This window comes from Salvelinus alpinus, chromosome 13 (genome assembly GCF_045679555.1).
Source record: "Salvelinus alpinus chromosome 13, SLU_Salpinus.1, whole genome shotgun sequence".
NCBI lineage: Eukaryota > Metazoa > Chordata > Actinopteri > Salmoniformes > Salmonidae > Salvelinus > Salvelinus alpinus.
This window is the reverse complement of record NC_092098.1, coordinates 23,585,578-23,604,178: the sequence shown is the minus strand read 5'-3', so window position 1 is coordinate 23,604,178 and position 18,601 is coordinate 23,585,578. Positions and strand designations below refer to the sequence as shown.

The 18,601-nt window shown below is 43.5% G+C and overlaps 1 long non-coding RNA gene across 1 annotated transcript in view; it reads right to left on the bottom strand.

The window, feature by feature from the left end:
• Positions 1–839: 839 nt before the first annotated feature.
• Positions 840–18,601, bottom strand: part of LOC139537419 (uncharacterized) — a 95,211-nt gene continuing 77,449 nt past the window's right edge. The window contains exon 3 of the long non-coding RNA XR_011667531.1: positions 840–1,523. This is a non-coding gene — a long non-coding RNA (uncharacterized lncRNA). The remainder of the gene's footprint in view (positions 1,524–18,601) is intronic.

Sequence of the window (18,601 nt, the reverse complement as noted above, 5' to 3'; positions counted from 1 at the left end):
TGGTTTGCCTTTTTTGTCTTGTAATACATACAAGGCCTTTGTCTTGCATGTATAGGAACACTATACCAAGGCAAATTAACTGTACAACTTTGTATAAAGAGGCCCTAAATGGCTGAATAGCGTCTTCTGAGTATCTTAGAACATCTGGACTATATGCATGTTATTAACAATTGGAAGTTTATGACGTATGCAATACAGTATAATAATAATCCATCTAAAGGACGTTTATGACCATGGTTTCACATTATTACTGATTTTAAAATTCTAATCTTTCACCTCAGTAACAACACAATTCTCATTGAGTGTGTGATCTGTACGACATTGTTAAATATGTGGAGTAATAGAGATGACGCTAGCAGCAGGCTCTGGTGGACTGGCTAAGCTCTGTGCTTTGTTCCCAGATTGCAGGGTTAACGATTTTCCGTCCTGGGTGGCGGGGGAGGAGCATAGAGAGTGAATGTTCCGAGCGATCCGAGTTGGAGAATTAGGATGCAGCTCCCATCGTCAAAGCCGAGGAGCTGTCTGCTGCCTTCCCAGCAGCCCCTGGGCCAATGATGGATGATATATGCAGTGTGGCCCCAATGCTCCCCAAGCACAGTCTGGCTATGCTATATATATATACACACACACACACACACACACACACACAGTGAACCTAGGATATTTGTTGCTAATTCACCTCCACCAACCAATGCCCACTCAACCAATACATGAGCAGGGAATAAAAACTTTACTAGAGAAGTGGAAATCAAATTGTTATAACATTATGTGGGGTTTCTTACATATCACCTGGGTTGAACTTATCCTGTAGGGATCCCGAGAAATAAAAGACAGACGTGTAATATTCATCAGTTTATTTTCACACTTTTTATTTGTAATGACATTTTACACTATTTGCATTCCATCACTTGCATTCTTTACAACAATATTCAAATATATATATTTTTAAAGATTCATGTTTTATGGAATAACATAATAGATACAAATATTTGAGGAAATCATATGCATGCATCTCAAGAAACATTACATTATCACTATATAGTCATAAAAGCTCTTGCAAAACAAAAACATTAGCCTAACTCATATGTTATTGCTTTTTGGATACATGATGTGCACTTGAACATAATGTATCTGGTCGGGAGTTTAAGCATTAATATGTGTGTGTGTGTGTGGGGGGGCCTGGACAGTGTACGGAGTGTGAGGGGTCAGGCGGTGCCTCACCCCCAAAAGCCCCTTGGGACATCTAGCTTCCCTTCCGCCTTTCTCTTGTCCTCCTCCCTCCCTCTCTCTGCCTGTTCTCATTACCCTTACCTGCTGTCTTGCTCTCCTCTCATTTACTCTGTAGACCCGACTCTCCTCCTGCAGTCAGTTTAGCCCCAACCCAGTGGCCCTGTCGCCTGGGGAACAGTCACTGCATACCAATGATGAGGGGAGACGAGAAGAGAGCGCCCTGCTCCATCTGAGGAACGGCCTCCCTTCTGTCACCCCCTCCCCTACACCTCCGCTACCTCCTCCTCTTTGCTCTGGGGAAAGAGGGAGGCAGAGAGAGAAAAAGAGAGTGAGAGAGAAATAGAGGAAGATGGAAAAAGAGAAACAAGAAAAAATAGAAAGAGGGAGAGAGACAAAAAGGGGGGAGGGACACACACCAGTGTTTTAAGTGACTACAGTGGGACAGGACAGACTGAAAGGTTGTATGGTGTCTCCCTCTGCACAGTGGGAATCTAGATCTGCAGAGCAGTGCTTCCAGCTTGCCCCAAACGACTCTGGCTAATTACCCAGCTCCAGGCTATCTGTCTGTCAGGTAGAGAAGCAGCCAGCACGCCTGACATTTCTACTGACTCATGGCGAGCCAATGGGCCATGTGGACCAAAACAGGAAGAAAGTTAAATGAAAACACAGAGACTAATTTCTCCAAATGTAACAGATTTGGAGATGGCAGATGGCAGACTCCAGTGATACAGTGACTGTGATTTGGTCTTACCTGTGAGTGAGCAGACACATAGAGAGAAGGGGGGGTAATTAGTGAGAGCAGAAAAATGACAAGGAAAAAAGGATGTTAATCATGTTAACAATGACTAGAGGAGAAACATTTCAGGACCATTCCGGGGATTCATATATCTGAGTCACACAAACATTCAGGCATAGTAATTCACATTATAACCCCTCAGTGTGAAATATGACTACACAGATTGTGTCCATGTGACCACCTATGCATTGGTTGGGCAGTGCAGTGCACTCAAGGACACACAAAGAATTTCCTCTGTCATTATCGCTTTCAGCAGTGACACAAGGGAGCCAGTATGCAGTATTTGAGTGTGTGTGTAAATGTCTGTGTGCAGGTCTGTGTGCAGTCTCTGTGACTAGGTCTACAGTCTCTGACTGGGCATGTCCTTGCCAGGTAAAAGATACATTCATTAATTGGTCCAAGTAGCTGTTGACCAACCAACCAATGGGTTAAAAGCATTTGCCTGTGGCGACACAGCCAGGCCAGCTGTAGGTCACATTCAAGTCCCAGCTAGTTGAAACCCAACCTGCAAGACAGATCCTAATTATCCCAGCCAGTTGCGGTTCAATAACTCCAGCAAGCTGGCAGCAAGATACCACGTTTCCGTGGCAACAACTCCGACGAAGTGATTTGCAGATCAGAGTGAGACGGGAGGTAACTGTGGATGTGGGGAGGAGGGAGGGAGGAACGGGGGAATGGAGAAGGGGTGGAAGAGGGAGGGAGTAGTACTCAGCTAGAACACCATCATGGGCCGTTAGAATGCACGTACACAGATAGAATGCACATGACACACACATAGACATGCACTCACACATGCAGTACACATACAAACACACACACATACTTAGGCACACACACACACATACTTAGGCACACACAAAGTGCATACCAGTGGACATGCTAATGGTCATGCACTGTCCAGACATCAGTGTCTCTGTACTCCATCCCCATACCTATGGTTGAAACGATGTCTCAGGTCAGGAAGAGGTAGATACGGTCCTTCCACTGTTCAACTTACTGCAGTGAAGTGTATCCCTGGGCATTGCTGCCCTGAGCATAAAAGGGAAAACTTGGCCCTGTATATTTTGGTGCCATGGTTGTATTGTCTAAAGCAGAGTTTCCTAAACTCGGTCCTGGGTCCCCCCCTGGGAGCACATTTAGTTTTTTGCCCTAGCACTACACAGCTGATTCAAATAATCAAAGCTTGATAATGAGTTGATTATTTGAATAATCTGTGTAGTGCTAGGGAAAACCTCAATATGTGCATCCCTTGGAGGCCCGAGAACTGAGTACGGGAAACACTGGTGTAAAGTGCTGCACGTATATTGTCTAAATCAGGGTTTCCGAACCATCTCATTTTTTGTTTTAACCCTAAACTGGCACACCTGATTCAATTAGACAAAAGATTAATGATTAGTTGAATAATTGAATCAGGTGTGCCAGTTAAGGGTTAAAACCAAAATGCGAAACTTCTGGGAGGCAGGAGAGGGTTGGGAAACCCTGGTCTAAAGCACTACATTCCCCTAAATTGGATTAAAATAGAAAATTACATTTGAATTTGGATGGCTTTTTCAGGGAACGAAAGTTGTCATTTGTATGATTTTGTGTATTTTCAGGTGACTGTCTGGCCTCCTGCCGCAGTGTCTGGAAAAACACGCCCCGCCCCCACCACCACGCTCTCTCACACACCTGCTGCTCCCCCATCTACCTGAGATAAGAGACCTGCTGAGCTGCAACTCACAAGGCACAACACTGCCCGACAATCAATGGTAGAAAACAAAACAAAAAAATCCCTTTAAATCCATCAGATTTCTGCGTCAACTCTGTCCATTTGAAATGTGCGAACCGGCCTTTAATCTGCCCTTATTACATTTTATCACACACAAATGGGAAGCGCTGAGCATCACACATACACACACACGGACTTGGACAAAAATTCTGCCCTGGCATTTCAGCCACACCAGCCCACATCACCGTGACTTACACACAAAGGCAGTAATGCTACTGACACATAACATAGGCAACTATAGTACAGCATCTCAACTTTTACTGTACCAGTGACCCGTGAAACATGGTCCTCCTTTTTTAACCAGCTCATGTTTAAGACAAATACAACGTTCTAAGACTAGCATCACTGGGACCAGAAGACCCGGGGACCACACTGCCTGTGCTGGGCCCAGCAACATCCTAGGGTAACACTCTATTTTAAGTGTCCATAATAAACTAATTTATAAGGTATTTCTAAGGCATTTACAAACCATTTGCTCACCATTTATTAATCCTTACTACCACATTTGTAAATGTTAGTAAGCTAGTTATACACACATGTATATATATTTCCAGAAACATCTTATGTTGTGTGCTTATTCTTTTACCAGGTGCATCAGGAATGTCCAATGGCATGCTCATCTTTTTGTGAGAAATTACACTGGTCACTCAAAACATTTATAAAGTACAAAGCTAACATACGGAATTGTTTTAAGATGGTCATACCATGGATCATCTAGCTATTTGATTTAGAATTTTAGGACCCCTTTAGCTATAAAAAATAATAAATAAAAACATTTGATAAAATATTGAATTTGGCCTTTACTACAATAGCCCATAGAAACACACTAAATAACACATTCATAAATTGAAAAAAACATCAAAACATAAATAATAAGGAATAAGGTTTTGAAGTGTCTGTCCTATATCTAGGATATGCAGTATATTTTAGTTTTTTTGGACACATTTAACCCCTTATTTTAGATTACACAAAACTACCTCCATACTTCAATTTGTTTGTATGGGTTTCCTTCAGATGAGTTACCTGACACTTGTGGGGGTCGTACAGAAAAACAGAGAACACCATCGTGTTCCATAGAGTGGTCATAATAGTTTGTAGGCCTAACCATTCGGATGCTACAGCCATTTTCGAGAAAAGACCGATTTTCGGGATGTCTCAAGGTCTGACGAATACGACTGTAGCTCGGCCACCTTCCACCGCAGATGCGGAAAGCTGACATAAGCGAATGCGGTGGATTGAGACGCAGCCCTGATATTCCTAGCTTAAATTGACTAGGTTTGATGGGGATTTTTTATTATGTTACTTAGATCGAAGTTAAGGAACTGGCAGTCTCTCTCTCTCTCCTTCTGTTTTCTTCTATTGAATTCAAAATACAACCTTCTGTGTATTTTCAAAGAATGATGCCGTGATTAGTTTAAGTGGATGCGAATACATTTACATCAAGAAGTGACAGGCCTTTCAGCGAATATAATAAGCGGGAGATAGCCACGGAAGGCTGGAAAGTCCTGCCGATTCAAATTTGAAAATCTCAACAAATGTATTTGTTACTTCATAAACTAACGCTGCAGACTAACAGTGAAATGCTTACTTAAGGGCCTTTCCCAACAACGCAGAGAGAAAAAAATTGAGAATTAGTAGAAATAATAAATACAATTAAATGTATACAGTAACCAGTCAAAAGTTTGGACACACCTACTCATTCAAGGGTTTTTCTTTATTTTTACTATTTTCTACATTGTAGAATAATAGTGATGACATCAAAACCCACATATGCTGAGCACTTGTTAGCTGCTTTTCCTTCACTCTGCGGTCCAACTCATCTCAAACCATCTCAGTAGTAGGCATGATCTGTGTCAGTGTGCCTTTCTCTGACAGAGTCAGAGTGGGTCTCACTCATTAATGATGAGCGTTTGACTTTGAATGTGAATTTGCGCCACCTCAACTGAGCCAATCAGAAAACCGGGCTGCCCGTTCCCCACTGGTCAGGCAAATGCATCAAAATAGATCATTAGGAAAGCAGATAGAGCGCAAAAGTAATTTAAAAAAACAGTGCTTTCAGAAAGTATTCACACCCCTGGACTTTCCCCCCACATTTTGTCTTACAGCCTGAATTTAAAATGGATACATTTATATTTTTTGACACTGGCAGACACACAATACACCATAATGTCAAAGTGGAATTATGTTTTTCAACATTTTTACAAATGAATAAAAAATGAAAAGCTGAAATGTGTTGAGTCAATAAGTATTCAACCCCTTTGTTATGGTAATCTTAAATAAGTTCAGGAGTAAAGAATGTGTTTAACAAGTTGCATGGACTCACTCTGTGTGCAATAATAGTGTTGAAAATTATTTTTGTTTAACATCTCTGTACCCAACACATACAATTATCTTTAAGGTCACTCAGTTGAGCAGTGAACTTCAAACACATATTCAACCACAAAGACCAGGGAGGTTTTCCAATGCCTCGCAAAGAAGGTCACCTATTGGTAGATGGGTAAAAAAACATAGAATATCCCTTTGTGCATGGTGAAGTTATTAATTACACTTTGGCTGGTGTTTCAATACATCCAGTCGCTACAAAAATACAGGAGTCCTACCTAACTCAGTTGCCAGAGAGGAAGGAAACCATTCAAAAATTTCACCATGAGGCCAATTGTGACTTTAAAACAGTTAGAGTTTAATGGCTGTGATAGGAGAAAACTGAGGATGGATCAATAACTTTGTAGTTACTCCACAATACTAACCTAACTGAGTGAAAAGAAGGAAGCCTGTACAGAATAAAAAATATTCCACAACATGCATCCTGTTTGCAACAAGGCACTAAAGTAATGCTGAAAAAAATGTGGCAAAGAAATTAACTTTTTGTCCTGAATACAAAGTGTTATGTTTGGGGAAAATCCAATACAACACACTACTGAGTAACCCTCTCCATATTGTCAAGCATAGTTGTGATATGGGTATGCTTGTAGTCATTAAGGACTGGGGAGTTTTTCAGGATAAAAAAGAAACAGAATGGAGCTAAGCACAGGCAAAATCCTAGAGGAAAACCTGGTTCAGTCTGCTTTCCACCAGACACTGGGAGGTGAATTCACCTTTCAGCAGGACAATAACCGAAAACACAAGGCAAAATCTACATTGGAGTTGCTTGCCAAGAAGACAGTGAATGTTCCTGAGTGGCCGAGTTACAGTTTTGACATAAATCTGCTTTGAAAATATATAGCAAAACTTGAAAATGGTTGTCTAGCAATGATCAACAACCAATTTGACAAAGCTTGAAGAATTTTCAATAGAATAAAGAAATATTGTACAATCCATGTCTGCAAAGCTCTTAGAGACTTACCCAGAAAGACTCACAGCTGTAATTCCCGCCAAAGGTGGTTCTAACATGTATTGACTCAACGTGAATCATTACATTTTCAATAAATAAGGCAAACATTTCTAAAAACATGTTTTCACTCTGTCATTTTGGGGAATTGTGTGTAGTTTATTTATTTCATAAATGTTGAATTCAGGCTGTAACACAACAAAATGTGGAATAAGTCAAGGGGTGTGAATACTTTCTCAAGGCATTGCATATATTTTAATGATTTTGTCAATTTCAACCAGCCCACCATCATTAAACGATGGTACGGCCCATCGGGCGGGCGGGCGGGCAGACGGACGTATGCACGCACACACACCTCTTTAGAATGGAATGCAATCTTCACACACCCCAGGTTCGTTGGCGAATGGACTTTAATCTAGAATCATCTGGAACCTGGGTTAATCCACGGCTGGTTGCAGTATCAATCAAGCACATTTTTTCAGAGCCAAAGAGTCTGAATGCTGTATAAAATGTCACACTGAATGCACAAATATTTTTCTCCTAACACGTCCAATTCCAATCCATATAGCCAAAATGTAATATGGTTTAATTACTCTATATGGCAAAATGGTAAGAGGGGATTTTGATACATGACATAATAATGAAATATAGAACTACTGTTGCTGATGATCAATGGGAGAAATGACAAGACAGTATGTTTATCTCTTACTATGTCTTTAACCTGAGGACCCACCTCCACAGTGGTTCAAGATATAATCTCATGATATAAAGTCAAAACCAGCTTCAGACAAGAGGCAGATCATAGTAATAGCATCTGTCCTACTGTACCTTGTCGGTCTTTGTTTGAAATTAATGAATTAGGATATCGCATTTTTTGGCATAAATTATTGAAATAAATATGAGAAAACAATTGGATGATTCGTTGCCGATGTTTAATAATACAAATACAGTTCCACAAGATGAGTTTTAGTTTTTTTATTGGTCGGCACTGTTTTTCCTTGCTTATTTTCAATGTCTTGTTATCTTTGTTCATTTTCTTTCTGCAGACTATACAAACAGTTCTCTATCAGAGTTCATCAACCTTTACCATATCAACACACCCTTTAGAAGAGGAAGGGAGAGTTAATTGTTTGAATTGTGAATTGCCTCTCAATTTACATGGATTTTACACTACATCTCCGAAACCTGCCATGTTTGAGCTATTCATTTATTGCAATGTGTCTGTCTATTCCTCTTCTCATGTTGTAGAATCCACTCAACACAGGAAGAAGAGAACCAAAGTTATAATTCGCAAAAGTAATATCCAGAATTCTCTTTTACACTATTTTGGGATTCTCTCCATATTGTAGTATTTTCCCTTCAGACTCAGCCATGTAGGCTACTTTACTGCATTTCAATGCAAAATAAATCCACATAATTTGGACCAGTTTCTCATTGTAAAATAGTTTGCCTAGGCTATTCCGTATTGAACAGTGTTAGAGGCTAAAGCCCTGAGGGTTGCTGAGATGATGTGACTGTAATATTTATTGCTTCCTTCAGATGACGATATGGCTGAGCAGAGCAGCCAGCCTGCTTTGTTCGTTTTAGGGGAGCTAGCAGTCTAGCACTGCATCAAATCAAATCAAATTTTATTGGTCACATACACATGGTTAGCAGATGTTATTGCGAGTGTAGCGAAATGCATTGATGCACTGACCATTTTATCAGTGGGCTTCCTGCGAGCGCTAGCTGCCTCCCTGACTGCCAGGCTTTGCTGCGTGTCAGACACATCCTAATAAAACTGTCTGGCTGTTTTGTGGGCACCAGCTCTACACTCGCTGCGCCGTGTCTGACTGCTAGGAGCTCGCCGCACCGTGCCTGGCTGCTTGGTATTCATTGGGGCATGGCACTCACTCTTTCAGCTAGTGCTGTGGGCTCTGTGGCACAGACACAGACTGATTAGTTGGCATCGGCATTGTTCACTATGAACACCAAATGGGGAATAGATAGGAAAAAACATAATTAGTAAGAGAGAGAGAGAGAGAAAAGAGAAAGAGAGGGGGCGGGGGGGCATAGAGAGGAAATCTATTGTTTTAAAACTGCATTTCTAATGTGGGTCATTGAGCAGAAATGCGGGGGGTTTTTTTACAAAAAAACTAGCTGCCTTGGGAAAAGCAGAAAGTTTAAAAATGAGGTCAGCTGTGATGGTGACTTTCTAACAGTCAGATCAGAGTGAATTTGTATGGGTTTGTAATGGTATTGTCTTGGTCAAAAGTTCAGATTGATTTTGTATAACAACAAATCATGTGTTCCCATTTTACATCCTATCTGAAATCTTCTGTCTCCCTGAATTAAGATGGATTTCAGAGAAATTTTATTTCTTTATTTTACTTTATTGAAGTCGATAATTTGAGATGATATAAGGTTTTTAAGAAGCATTTACACACGTTTGAAACATGACAAACATTTAAGCACCACATATTAAACTGCTTGAACATCACCTAATTTCCACACATCTTGTAGATCTCTATGTAAAATGTATGTAAATAAATAAATATAACCAATTTGGAAAACCATATGGTAAACTATTTACATAGGTAAACAATGTTTCTGTCCCGAACAAATATGTACTATAATCCATATAGTGTATCATTTACAGTGCAAATATAGTAGAGTAATTAATGAAAACAAATGTTTGCAATAGAAAAGTAATTGTTATTCCTAACTTCAGGTTTGCTGGGTTGAGGTCATTAAAATGTAATTGTGTCTTCAGGGGAAGTTATTTGCATCCATTTAGATTAAAATCATAAAGCAGTTATAGGGATGCTGAAATTAAAGTATGCTTTCAGATTCCTTCATACATAATTGAAATATTAACTTTGATACACACACACACACACACACACACACACACACACACACACACACACACACACACACACACACACACACACACACACACACACACACACACACACACACACACACACACACACACTCTCTGAGCCACTCCCATCAGCGCAGAGAATGATTTGATATGAGGTGCGCCTGCTGTATTGAATGATTTGATATGAGGTGCGCCTGCTGTATTGAATGATTTGATATGAGGTGCGCCTGCTGTATTGAATGATTTGATATGAGGTGTGCCTGCTGTATTGAATGATTTGATATGAGGTGCGCCTGCTGTATTGAATGATTTGATATGAGGTGCGCCTGCTGTATTGAATGATTTGATATGAGGTGTGCCTGCTGTATTGAATGATTTGATATGAGGTGTGCCTGCTGCATGATGCCACCATATTTGAAGCAGGGTAGTGTAACAGTAAAATACCAAGTTTCAAACTGGCCCAAGCAACATTGGTGTGAATAAATAAAGTAGGTACTGTAGATGCAATGTGTATCTGATTTGATGCTGCTCAAAAAATATAGACTTTGTCATGCCATCTAGTTGGTTTGCTAGTCGAGTATGGGTGTGGTGAATTGAAGAATTTTTGGGTCTTACATTTACGCCAAAGATTTCATATGGAAACATACATGGAAAAGCAAATCCCAAACGTGCGCTTCATGGAGGTACATGGTTGTCGGTGCATGTTTGTCCACAGCAGTTTGACTGTTATTCACACAAGCAAGATGGAGAAAACCAGTTCAATGCGACATCTTGGCCAAGTACCGTGATAGAATGGATTGACCGACGGGCATTGTGGTAAATTACATTACTGTGGTGACATACGTTGGCCTTTATGATTCCTCGACGCTATGGATAAAACACAACTTTGTTATCAACCATTGTCTTTACATTTGCTAAGCCACACAGGCATGCATAGTATAATATCTACCTCTATTTTTTGCCATGTATGGATGATCATACATTGAACACAGGGATGTGAGTGAGGGCTAACTCGATAGTAAAGTCCATCAAAAAACAACTACACGTTTTCATTCCACTACCAACAATGTTCTCTTTCGGTCCCCCTTCCTCATCCCCTCTATCTCTCCCTGTCTTCCCATTCCTCCCTTTCCCCATACATCCTGATGTGTGTAACATTGATGTCAGCAGCTGTTCCGTCCCGACTCCACCCTTGGCAGGCACATTGGGTTTGCCACTGTAGTCGCTCGTGCCCTCCGCCCGCGTCCCAAGAGCCTAACCCGTGATTTTTCATCGAGAGAGCTCACAAGTTAGGGTCTCAGGGAGCAGGAGAAGTACAACAGGGTCCCGGCACTGAGGAGCCGCACACATTCAGTCAGTCAACCAGTCGGCCGGACGTGGGGGTGAGCAGCATGGCACCCCTCTCGGTCGCACTCTATCTCTCACTACCACCACCCCTAGGTGCCTCCCTCTCCATCCTGACCCAAAACCACCTCCGCGTGTCTGTCTGCCCAGTGTCCGGTCCAGTCTGACCGCTTGGGTAATGTGCCGACTGGCTCCGTCAAACAACAGTCGTCCGCTGTGGACGAAGCAGGAGAAAAAATGTCCCACTTTTCCCCTCCTTCACTGCAGAATACTTATCCCTTCGTTTCAGAGAGCTGGAGTTAAAGATGAGATGAAGGCTCAGCACACAAAGATGGGCATAGACATAGACCTACCAGAATACACGCCACAAACACAGTAAACGTTAACACCACAGCACAACAAGACAATGGCAGAGACAAAGATGAATGACATGAGAGAAAACAAAGAGGGCAAAAAAGAGGAATAGGGCTTGCTGGAGATGGTCAGACCTTAATTTCCCCTGTCGCTGCGCAGAAGCCAGAGTTAGCCATGGACAGGCGAGCCAGCATTCCCTGCTATGCTGTGCTCTGTGCTAACTAGCCTTTGTGCTGGCAGAGGAAAGCCCCCCTAGCCAGGCAGCCATCTCGCCTCTTTGTCCTCTGACATGCAGGCAGATCATCAGTCTACATCTCCCTCTCCCCCTCGGGATGGCTGGACCCAGTGCTGGCCACTGCACAGGACCCTTCCGAAACCTTGCCTGCACTAACCACTGCTGACCACCACACCACCGCCAGGGAGGAGAGCCGCCTGACAACCCCAGTCTGAGGTGTTCCACCACTGGGGGGACCAGACCCCCCCCCACGCTCTGTGGATAACCTCAGTCAGAAATGAAATAATAAGAAAATATATCTTTACACGACACCACCACTCTTGGCTGACCCGCTTCGCGGAAGTGGCAGGTAAAAACCGATACTCCTAAAAAATAATAATAACTGAAATAAAGTTGTCTCGTGCAGAGCTCTCACAGTGCTTCCCCCCACTCCCTGCTACAGACTGCAACGTGTACCCCCCCCACACACACTGCTTTCTCTAATGTTAACTGCCCCCCCCCTTGCACCCACTGCCATGGCGGCGAGCTCTGCACGGTACAGAAATAAGTTGTCACCGCCACAGTGCCAAGCGAGAGAAGCCACATTCAGTCATCTCAGTCCTCTCATCACAGACAGAGTTCAGACACACACAGAGTACAGTCACAGGCTGTGGTAACCAGACACACAATCATCATTGTCATGAAAGAAAGCAAACTGCCCTGTCATGAATCTTAACAACGCACCACATTGCAACCAAATGTCATTTGTACACTATAGCCCCATAACTCCTCCCACTAATAATTAGATCGATAGATGCCTCACTCAGGGGAACACAGAGTAAAGCGGAAGCTTCCGGAAACGCAAGTGCTGCCTTTGTTGCTGCACGCCTCGCACAATCCTCCGTCTCTGTGCCGACTATGCCTTTGTCATCCATCTTTGAGTGGAGGATGAGGAAGAAAAGGATAAAAAAAGAGCAGGCATAAAGAAAGCAAAGGAAAAGCAGAAAGGGAGATGCTGAGACCACGGTGGCTGAGCCAGACGCAGGTCAGTGAGGTGGGACGCCTCTCCACCCCCTCCCCCTCCCTTACCGCTTGCATCATCAGCTCCATCTCATCACCCCCCACCTCCGCCTTAGGCTCCAGGATCTCAGCCGCATCGTGACACTGTCATCTATCCTGTTTTTTTCCCACGCAGGTCCAAGACTAACACCACGGTGACAACAGGGCCATCGGGAGAAAACGGTGACGCCAAAACATTTTGTCTCCCAAAACACTGGCCAACTCCTATTCCCATCACCCCTCCTCTTCTCCCCATCCCCAGGTCTCTACCTGTCTGCTCATCTGGCTGTCTGTGACTCCTGTCTGTGGCTGCTCACTCGCCTAGAGTGTTGTACTACGCTACGGCAATGGGAGTCTGCAGCGACAGCCCTCCCTCTCTCTCACTCCCTCCATACAGCCTCTGCCGACGCACACGTTCCACCCATTCTGCTGATCAATTCCTTCTCTTTCCTAAGGAGCACAAACACACTGCAACCAGCCAGCCGCCTGGTGGGTTGGCCAAGGAGGAGGACGCCCTATAGTGGCTCATGCTGTTACACTAGAGACACTAACATACTGACACACAACTCAGAGTACATATCCAACACAGACATGTTGACACACAACACAGACACAACCACAGACACAGTCGTAGACAAAACATAAACAACAAGCAAACTGACACAAATAACATACCAGAGACAGACACTGTCACAGTCCCCCAACACACAAGATAGGCACAGAAAGACTGAGTGCAGACAGAATGACACAGACACCAAAACTGAACACAGACACAATCAAAAACACTGACACTTTCACAATATTGTGACCGAAGCATTGAAGCATGCACACAGACAGACGATGCAGTCCGACAGCACTGTAGTTCACCAGTCAGAACAGACAAAGAATAGCATAATAGCTTTATAAAAGTATTAAATAGATATACATGTATATAGATGCTAAATGACACAGAAATCCGAAATCCGAAATCCGACAGGTTTCGGAGTGAAGTGGCTAAACCTAACCTGAAGTATTCTATCTAGTTTCTCTCTTTCTAGCAGCCCGTCTATCTATCCCCTTAAGATCCCCTTCACTGTCCTCCTCATCCCAAGGTAGAATAAATACCACAGACCTTACTCATCTTACACATTTGATGATAAGATGATGAATGAAATTATCTTTATTTAAGTTGAGGTTATTTAAATAACAATTGTTTGAGGGGCTATTTTATGCACAGTCTGTCATCACTTGGTAGAATACAATGAACACTAAAGTGTTGATACGAGGCACAGCAAATGGAACTAAGTCATAAGACAGAGCAAAACAAAGAAAACAGACGATGGGTTCTTTTTTCTCTATCTGAGTGAGATCTGACCTTGACGGCTCGTCCTAATCTCAGAGCCCCTGACCTATCACCCTCAACACCCCAGATGGATTAGGGTCGCGACCCCGTGCGACAGAGAAGGGGGACTGCAAATTTTATCATTGATTGATTATGTGCTAGCCTTTTTAGGGGCCCTAAGCGAGATTCGGATCGGGGGCCTCCCCACCAAGCGGGCAAACATTTTTAGTGGCCTCCCTCTTGGAGAGAAAAATGAACATTTAAACGTTTTTTTTTCTGCAATTCTACACATTTTTCAATGGGGAAGAAAGAATATGTTGCAATTTTATAACACATTTCATAAAATTCTACTTATTTTAGCATGGGGCAGAGATACATTTTAGCTGTTTTAAAGCAAATTTCCTGAAATTCTACTCATTTTGCCATGGGGTGGAGAGATTTTTTTCCTCCAGTTTTAAAGCTCCCTGCACCTTACAATTCTACACATTTTGCTATGACTTATGCCATGTTGATGACACCTGAGTGAGAGTGACTAACAAAATCAATGTGTGCCCCCTGGAGGTCAGGGCCCCTGGGCACGTGCCCTGTGTGCCTTGTCGGTATTTGGCCATGATGACTAGATAACTGGCTAAACTAACTTACCAATCTAAACATTGTTAGCTGACATGGCTAATTAAGTGACTGTCAGTGAGTGACATATAACAATATAAAAACTGCTGATGCACAACCAAATTTCGAACTTGCACTTTGTGTATTATACTATTATAACTCTCAACAGTAAGAGTTTCAAATTGTATTGATATATTGTTGTCGGCGACCGCTTATGTAACTTATGCCTGGAGCCCTGAATTCACACTGCGAAACCCCCAAGTCTCGGCTTTGCTGCAATGCAGAGATCCTTCAGAGAAATCACTCTGGCGCTCCACACACAGAAATGTATTATTACATTATCTTCCTCTTGAAATTTGAAGGAGTAGGCTATAAAGAGCAACAAACAGGTAGGCTTTAGTTTTATCTGAATTGGGTTGGGGGGAATGCGCAGCATGTGGTGTCAATTAGCCTAGCTAGCTATAGTCTGCTCGCTCCCATCTCTCTCGGCCCGTTCTGCAGCTGTAACAATAAAGTGCCAGTCTGTACCTCGTGCAGCAGTGCTCAGGTTAAAAACGTAAGTAAAAAATAAATAAATACATTTATTTCTAATATCTGGATATCCAACCAAAATTCATGATACTATTCCGAATAGTAAAATTATTTCAAACCCCCATCCCTAGTTATTGTGTATGAAAGAGGGGAGGTGGGAGCGAGGGAGAGAGGAAAGGGAGAGGAGGCGGCAGTCTGTACAACAGGACTGGTGATCAATCAGCTTCATTACAGCAGTGTCACTGCAATGTCTGGAGCTACCACCGCCCCGCCACGCACACACACACACACCACACACACCACACACACACACACACACACACACACACACACAATCTCTGAGCCACTCCCATCAGCACAGAGCCACTCCCATCAGCGCAGAGCCACTCCCATCAGCGCAGAGCCACTCCCATCAGCGCAGAGCCACTCCCATCAGCGCAGAGCCACTCCCATCAGCGCAGAGCCACTCCCATCAGCGCAGAGTCACTCCCATCAGCGCAGAGCCACTTCCATCAGCGCAGAGCCACTCCCATCAGCGCAGAGCCACTCCCATCAGCGCAGAGCCACTCCCATCAGTGCAGAGTCACTCCCATCAGCGCAGAGCCACTCCCATCAGCGCAGAGCCACTCCCATCAGCGCAGAGCCATTCCCATCAGCGCAGAGCCACTCCCATCAGCGCAGAGCCACTCCCCCCCAACACATGCACACGACTAGACGACACGCATTGACCCGCCTCTCCTCCCCCCACTTCTCCTCCTCTATACTCCTATCATCTCCATTTCTCTAGGCTAGACTGTGTAGCAAATCTTGGAAAACCATGGTTGGTCGTGGTATTCGTGGAAACAGAACATGTGTACAATGTCATAAACATTAATGACCCTTGTCTTCCAGTAAAAATCTAAAGGAAGAAGGAATGTAAGTATCAGGAAGGTAGAGTAAGTACATCTCCTCAAACCTCTATGATGCACTACTAACATAAAAGAGAACGCTGTCATAACAGAAGTATTATGATTTACACCCCAGAAATACTGTAGTCTCAAAGAACACAAAAAAACTAACAGGAAGGCAGTGCACACAATGACTTGAGAACCAATATAAACTATCAAAACGCTATTACACCACGTCAACCCATTTAACGATAAGCCTGAATTCAGATAAGTGTCTTACAAAGCGGCAGGCGAGTGTCAATCAGACAGGTATCCAAACAAAGGACGCCTAGCATACAGACAGACATACAGGCAGACAGACATACAGGCAGACAGACAGCACCATTAGTGGCGAGCAGGTAACTGGGGGGACAGGGATGCGTGTGTGGGGGAAGGGGGGCCCAGCCAGCCAGCGGGACATTAATGACGATCATGTCTTGTCACACTAGCTGACGGACGGACGGGGGGATTGGTGGGGCCAGTCAGCGGACCCTGCCCTTGCTCTTCTCGATCAATACCATTGATCTGTCCCAGGGGTCAAGGGGCAAGAGCATATCGATGGGGGAGAGTGGCTGATGCAGCAGTAGACCGAGAGGAAAGGGGGGGGGGCGCTGACTGACTCCAGACAGATCAATGGGACACCCGTCTGCCATGGATGTGTTATGATTATTCATTTGCCACTAAACTGATCACATTAAGGGGATATCTTGCCTTGGGGAAAAATACTAGCAGCATTGCAGAGACTTCACCAAATCACAAGCTGCTGCTGTATGAACTGGGGGATTTGTAGCTGGCTAGTAGCTGCCTGTCTGGCTAGTAACAACAGTGTCAGGCTACAATCCTTCATGTTTTTATTTTATCAAGGTCTCTAGTGTTTACTGAGGGCAGGACCAGCAGACAAATGACCTTGTTAAAAGGGCTCTCACTCAGGCAAAAGCATGAATCAACTGAATTTGCATGTACATGTATGTACACTGAACAAAAATATAAATGCAACATGTAAAGTGTTGGTCCCATGTTTCATGAGCTGAAATAAAAAATCCCAGAAATTGTCCACACCCACAAAAAGTTTATAGTGAGCATTTCTCCTTTGCCAAGATAATCCATCCACCTGAAATGTGTGGCATATCAAGAAACTGATTGAACAGCATGGTCTTACACAGGTGCACCCTGTGCTGGGGACAATAAACGGCCACTCTAAAATGTGCAGTTTTGTCAAACAACACAATGCCACAGATGTCTCAAGTTTTGAGGGAGTGTGCAATTGGCATGCTAACTGCAGCAATGTCCACAAGAGCTGTTGCCAGAGAATTGAATTTATCTACCATAAGCCGCCTCCAATGTTGTTTTAGAGAATTTGGCAGTACGTCCAACCGGCCTCACAGACACAGACCACGTGTATGGCATCGAGTGCCCAATGGTGGCGGTGGGGTTATGGTATGGGCAGGTATAAGCTACGGTCAATGAACACAATTGGATTTTATCGATGGCAATTTGAATTCACAGAGATACCATGACGAGATCCTGAGGCACATTGTCGTGCCATTCATCCGCACCATCACCTCATGTTTCAGCATGATAATGCACGACCCCATATTGCAAGGATCTGTACACAATTCATGGACGCTGAAAATGTCCCAGTTCTTCCTTGGCCTGCATACTCACCAGACATGTCACCCATTGAGCATGTTTGGGATGCTCTGGATCGACAGCGTGTTCCAGTTCCCGCCAATATTCAGCAACTTCGCACAACTATTGAAGAGGAGTGGGACAACATTCCACAGGCCACAATCAACAGCCTGATCAACTCTATGCGAAAGAGATGTGTCGCGCTGCATTAGACAAATGGTGGTCACACCAGATACTGACTGGTTTTCTGATCGACGTCCCTACTATTTTTAAGGTAGCTGTGACCAACAGATGCATATCTGTATTTCTAGTCATGTGAAATTCATAGATGAGGGCCTAATTAATTTATTTCAATTGAATGATTTCCAGTGGTGGAAAAAGTACCCAAGTGTCATACTTGAGTAAAAGTAAAGATACCTTAATAGAAAATGACTCACGTAAAAGTGAAAGTCACCCAGTAAAATACTACTTGAGTAAAAGTCTAAAAGTACGGGGCCTCCCGAGTGGCACAGCGGACTAAGGTACTGCATCACAGTGCTAGGGGAGGGTTTGAACAGCTGAGATGTCCTTGTCCCATCGCGCTCTAGCAACCTTGTGGCGGCTGGGCGCATGCACGCTGACTTCAT